The sequence below is a fragment of the Mus pahari genome, chromosome 15 (assembly GCF_900095145.1).
Source record: "Mus pahari chromosome 15, PAHARI_EIJ_v1.1, whole genome shotgun sequence".
NCBI lineage: Eukaryota > Metazoa > Chordata > Mammalia > Rodentia > Muridae > Mus > Mus pahari.
In genome coordinates this window covers 7,872,199-7,878,713 of record NC_034604.1, presented here as the reverse complement: position 1 = coordinate 7,878,713, position 6,515 = coordinate 7,872,199, and positions in this window count along the sequence as shown.

Here is a 6,515-nt window from a genome sequence, read left to right as displayed (position 1 = left end):
TTTCCCAACCCCTCCCCTGAACTCTGCAGCCAGCAGGCTGGGCTCTTCTTCCCTGTATAACACAACCACTTTGCTTTGGACCTAAACAGTTTCCATGCTCTCCCTCCCCCTGCCTCTGGCTACAGTCTCCAAAATACTCATAATAAACTGTCTCCTATACCATACCTAGGAGCAATTGTGTTACCTTTCTCCTCTCTCCCTCCTTCCCTCCCTCCCGCCCTCCTGCCCTCCCTTGCTCCTTTTTTTGCCTCAGGTGCTAAAACTCAGGACCAATCATGTTCTTTTTCCTTTGTCTTTTGTTCTCATTCATCTAATGAAAAAGAAAGAAAGAAGAAAGGAAAGAAGGAAAGAAGAAAAGAAAGAGAAAGAAAAAGAAAGAAAGAAAAAAGAAAAAGAAAGAAAGAAAGAAAGAAAGAAAGAAAGAAAGAAAGAAAGAAAGAAAGAAAGAAAGAAAGAAAGAAAGAGGAAATGACTGGTCCAGATTTTGGCACTATATGAATAAAAGAAAAATCAATAAAGAGGAGAGGAAAGGACATGGTTGCTCCCGGGTGTGCGGAGGGCCCTGTAACTGGGAGAGGCTGAGGGATGCAGGGGGAACTTGGTGCCTAGCATCTGCTTTGATATGAGAGGTAGGCATCTCAGGCATTTGTCCCAAGTTTGAAACCAAACAACGTCTAACTTAATTCCATTGTTCAGAGTTTTAAACCTTTGAAATGTGTTGCTTTTTATATGTGCTAAATTTCCTGAATTTGCATGTGGTTTTGAGTAGAATGAACATTGTATAGATGTTGATCAGAATGACCAATTATCTACTGTCTTGCTATTTGCTTTCATATATGGGTTTTATTAGTTACTGTTAAATGATCTTATTGTGCATTTCCCTATTTCTTCTGTCAAGTTTTTTGCCTAGTGAATTTAAAAATTCTTTTTAGCCGGGCGTGGTGACACACGCCTTTAATCCTAGCACTCGGGAGGCAGAGGCAGGCAGATTTCTGAGTTCAAGGCCAGCCTGGTCTACAGAGTGAGTTCCAGGACAGCCAGGGCTATACAGAGAAACCCTGTCTTGAAAAACCAAAAAAAAAAAAAAATTCTTTTTAGGAACATGTGTGCTTAGATTGTTAGGTTTTCCTGATTAATTCTCCTCTTTTATCATACAGAATTTATACTTTATCCTTTGTAATTTTCCTTCTTATTATGGCCTGTACTTCTCATGGTGATGGCCTCACAGCATCTGTGTACTTCCTGTCTCTATGATGCATATTTTCCCATTTGTTTACTTTATTCCCTTTTTGTCTTATGTTTTTCTCGTTAGTTTTTGTCTTCATATCCACCAGCTCTTTTAGTTGTCTGTTCCTTTCTGTTATTAAGCCCACTTATTGACAATTTAGGTATTTTTGTAGCTTTCATTTAGATTTATGTTTGTTTTCTTTAAAAATGAATTATGAGAAATAGTTCATTTAAGGTATATAATTCAATGATAATATATGTACTGCAAAAACAGTTCTGCAGCCCCCAGTGCATTGTCACTGTGGTGACAATGTGACGTGTGGGTGGTAGTGTCCTAGCATGCCTGAGGCCTGCGTTCTCACTGTCAGCACTGACTACATGTATCATTTAATTACAGCCTAAGTTCCACTCCAAGTCTCCATGCTCACCGTCTACCTTACAGCTGTGTTCTAGACATTGTATACTAATGGAATCATCAGTATATGCTCTTTTATATCTCACCTTCAAGTTTTGCTTAAGAAATATTTTTGTGGTTTAATCTATGTTGCTGAACCAATACAATTACTTTACAGGCTAACTAATATTCAATAATGTACATATACCACATCAACCATTTTCCTGTTGGTAGTCATCAGGATGTCTTGACTCTTACTGTTATGGGTCATGCTGCTGTCAACACTCAGTACAAGCTTTTGTGCAGCCAGACATTTTTATTCCCTGGGCAGGGGGCTTGGAGGGCACTTGTGTAATTTGTGCCTGTACAGGATTACTATGCTGTTTTAGAGAGTCTGTGTGTGTGTGTGTGTGTGTGTGTGTGTGTGTGTGTGTGCCAGCCATGTGTTAGGCCTCTGGTTTTTCTACTTCCTCATCAATACTTGTGATTATCCTTTTGAATTTAAAAAAAACTGGGAGTAGAATCTCATTGTGGTTTTGATTTGTATTCAGAAGCAAAAGTCACAGGTGCTTCTTGAGGGAATATTAAATAATATGCCAGAAGAAAACTGATTGCAGAAACAGAGTAGGATGAGAGGCAGTGTTGACCAAACTCTGGCTGCCTCAACTGCTCAATGTCTGTAAACATGAACTATGAAAAACCATTCTGTGAAATACTCACACTCACCCCCCTCCTTTTTTTAACAGGAGGGGGGGTGGTAGAGAAGCTAGTATCATACAAGGATTACTCTGCTAGGAGAATGTCCTTCTGTTCAGAAATGAGATTAGATTTAAGAAGGCAAACAACAACCTTCATTCCATGAGCTAAGTTTTGACACAGACAACACTTGCGTCTACTGTTGGGTTCAGAGCAGACTCCGTGAAAACTAATCCACTTCAGATATGGAAGCTTAAAATGGAAGCTGTCTTTTCTAAGCACTCAGGGAGACAGCCACTTTAGAATTTGAATCAAGTCCCTGAAGGGAGGTTGTACAACATTTTTATAGATTGGGAACACAAAGCAAGGGGCTTGGGGGAGGGCTGTTGCACTGGCCAGTCATATTTTGTCCCAAGGGATTAAGCAAGGAAGTTAACATTGGTGACTGGGCCTTATCTGGGTCACCTGGTTTCAGGGTCTTTGAGTCAGCTTTTTCAGTTGGGTCTGACGTGGAGTCTAGTGTAATAAAGGAACAGAGGAGCCAGCGAGCAGCTAGTAGTCAATTTAAATCATACAGGCAGCACATTTCTGACTTGTGTGCCTTAATTAGATAACAGGATGACAGCGTCTTCCCGCCTTACATACCTTCCTGGTTAACAGACAAACATGGAACATCTGAAGAAACAGGACGGGAGTTGGGTTCTGGGCCTAGGAACGTGAACTCAGGTTTGTTTTTTGTTTGTTTGTTTGTTTGTTTTGTTTTTGATCTTTAAAATCAATTATAATAGCATGTCACTGATATAATATTTTAATAATGCATTTACATTTCTATACTACTTAATTGACTTATGTCATAGCAGACAAACAAAAAGCACAGATAGTTTATCTAAAACATTTAGAAATACTTTGTTTACTCATGACATACATCTATTACATTGTCTCTGGTATCTGTTACACAATGTTTTTTTAAAAAATAAAAGTCTCTTTTATATAAAAATAGTTATTTTTCTTCATACTAGTGAACTTTCAAATTACCTGGATATTATGTGTATTGCATAGGAGTATCCTGCCAGCAAGGTACTTGAGGTGGCTGAACTCAGGAAATTACCTCCTTGCAACTATGAGTTCTAGAATGTATAAGGAAAAAAAAATCGGGGCTGGTGAGATGGCTCAGTAGGTAAGAGCACCCGACTGCTCTTCCGAAGGTCCAGAGTTCAAATCCCAGCAACCACATGGTGGCTCANAACCATCTGTAACAAGATCTGACGCCCTCTTCCGGAGTGTCTGAAGACAGCTACAGTGTACTTACATATAATAAATAAATAAATTTAAAAAAAAAAAAAGGAAAAAAAATCACTCACTGTCTTCTGTCTCTGGAGAGAACAGGGCATAAGAAGCTCTTCTAGAGACAAGCTGTGACAGATCATCTTGCTAGAAACCTCGCTGAGCACAGTGGCCTGTAGTTATTGGTGTCATATGAATTTGAGTAAATGCTAAGTAGCTTATGTCAGTATGTCTGCACTAAGAAAGCAAAGGCCAAAAGAAAAATGATGTTGAATTAATGAAATTGCTTAGTAAAGAGCAAAATGTTTTCTGTATTTGGGAATAATTCTAAACATGTGATTTTTCTGTGCGTGTGAAAAATCACCTGATGGGTTCCTTAGTTAGGCTTGTAAGCTACGATGTAATCTTTGTAAATTATAGGTAATTACAAAAAGGCACATTAAACCTCAGCTAATCATAGTTGTTTCAAAAATATGTCCCTTCTCTTAACAAAGCAGTAACCCAGCCAAAACTTGAATAAACTGGCATTTCCCTACACCACTTGTTTCGTTCCTAAGCACAATGCCCCCTGTGTTTCTCTCAGGTGACCTTGCTTTTTCTGAAAAATAGAGTGAGCTCTCCTCCCAAAGCTTGGGCATTCTCTCTCTTTGTTGGGGAATCAGTGCCTTATTCATGCAGGGACCAGCGATGCAGATGCAGGTGTTTCACCTCTGCACAGTCTAGGTGATCGCTCGGCCTTTGACATCAGCTCATTCTCTGACATCCACATCTCTTTTCTCTCTCCTTTTGTGGCCTCAGTTTCTGGCCCCAGATGCAACCAGATCATCTTTCATCCCTCTGTGTTGACATTTTTAATTAGTATTTCCTAACATGTCAACATGCTGATTCTTTCTCAAGGTCTTAAAGGGCAAAGTTTGGATCTGGAATTAGCAGCTGGTATTGATTTCCATTTTTTCCTGAACTCACTGCCATGTAAAGCACCCAGACTTACTCCCATCCTTGCAAAGCCCTAGCTGTGAGTTGTGTGAAGTAAAACTCCCTGAAGTCTCAGCAGACTGACTAAAGCCGCAGCGGCAGGCATGGGAGGAAGCTCTCCCCGAGTGGGGCGCGTGGAGCATGCAGAGAAGCACTGGCATCCTCAAGGCACCAGGGCTTAGACTGGGCATCAGAGCCATGTTGTCCTCCGAGTGTAAGGTTTCAGCCTCATTTTTGTTTTCACACAGACACTTTCATGCTGTTCCCCAGAGGACAGAGAGGTGTAAGCTCAGGCTCACTGAGCAAGACAAAGCAGAGATAGGAGAAGAGCTTGGGAAACAAAATTACTTCAAGACTTCATTTTTTTCGTATTGCAAAAGCTTGTAATTGGTAGTATTTACCAAGGTATTTTTCTCCAGCTGTGTGACATGAAGTTTACAAAAGTTTACTATTGTCGGGCACGGTGGCGCACGCCTTTACTCTCAGCACTTGGGAGGCAGAGGCAGGCGGATTTCTGAGTTCGAGGCCAGCCTGGTCTACAAAGTGAGTTCCAGGACAGCCATGCCTCCCTCTCCCTCTTGCACGAATGAAAACGATGAAATAAATGTTCTCTGAGAGGCTCCACCCAGAAGTGGATGGAGACAGATGCAGGGACCCACAGTCAAACATTAGACAGAGCTCAGGGAGGCAAGGTTCAGGGAGACTTGTGGCAAGGTTGGGGAAGGCTTGAGGGACCTGGAGGGGGATAGGGACTCCACAGGAAGACTGAAGAGTCAACCAGCCTGGACTCAGAGACTGAACCACCAAACATGGCCTGGACATAGGCCCTCCGTACATATGTAGCAGATGTGCAGCTTGGTCTTCATGTGGATCCCTGAACAACTAGAGTGGGGACTGTCTTGAATCTGTCGCCTGCCTGTGGATCCCATTCTCCTAACTGAGCCACCTTGTCTGGCCTCAGTGGGAGAGGATGCATCTAGTTCTGCAGTGACTTGATGTGCCAGGGTGGGGTGATCGGGGGGGGGGGTCCTCTTTCACAGAGAAAGGGAGATAGGGTAGAGGGAGGGACTGTGTTGGGGGGGGACCAGAAGAAGGGGGGACTGTGACTGGGATGTAAAGTGAATAAATTAATGAAAAAAAAGTATATATGAAAACAGTGGCTACCCAATAGAGAATAGCTTTTCTAATTTTAATTAATTATACTTAATAAAAATGGGCTCAGTGGTTTGCTGAGTAGAATATAACACATCCATAGTGTATATCTACCAAACAAGAAAGGCTCATGATTGGGAAGCTGTAAGAGCTCTTTACAGGACTCTGGGCGTGCCTCACTGGCAGAGAGTTTGCCTGGGCTACATGAGGCACTCAATTCAGTCTTCAGAACCACAAGGCAACACAAACACAAAAAAAATCAACAAACACACAAGCGCTCTAACATGCTCCCCCTTCATTTTATTTCACACCCCTTCCCTCCCCAGTGTTTACTCCTGGCTGACTGGAACTCTCCTCAGTCTGGATCAGACTGGCCTTGGGCTACGAAGGTCTGCCTCTTTCTCCGGAGTGGTGGGATTAAAAGCACACACCTTTCATCCAGCCCTCAGGAAGCAGGAGAATCTCTGAATTTGGGGCCAGTCTGGTCTAAATAATGAGTTCCAGGACAGCCAGAACTACTTAGTGAGACCCTGTCTCAAAAAAAAAAAAAAAAAAAAAAGCAACAACAACAAATTGTTTGGATTTGTCTCTGGAGAAAAACTGATCCTCCTCTCAGCAGTGGTTGATTGTCTCTAGCTCTTCATCTAGGGGTGAAGCCTCGAATTAGTGTTGTAAGCAATGGTGTTGGGGTTTCACGGATGCACCTTCCCTGTAGTAGCTTGCATTATTGTGGTCCCTCAGTGCATACCCTAAGCACCATGACCATGTCAGCAACACTAAATGGACT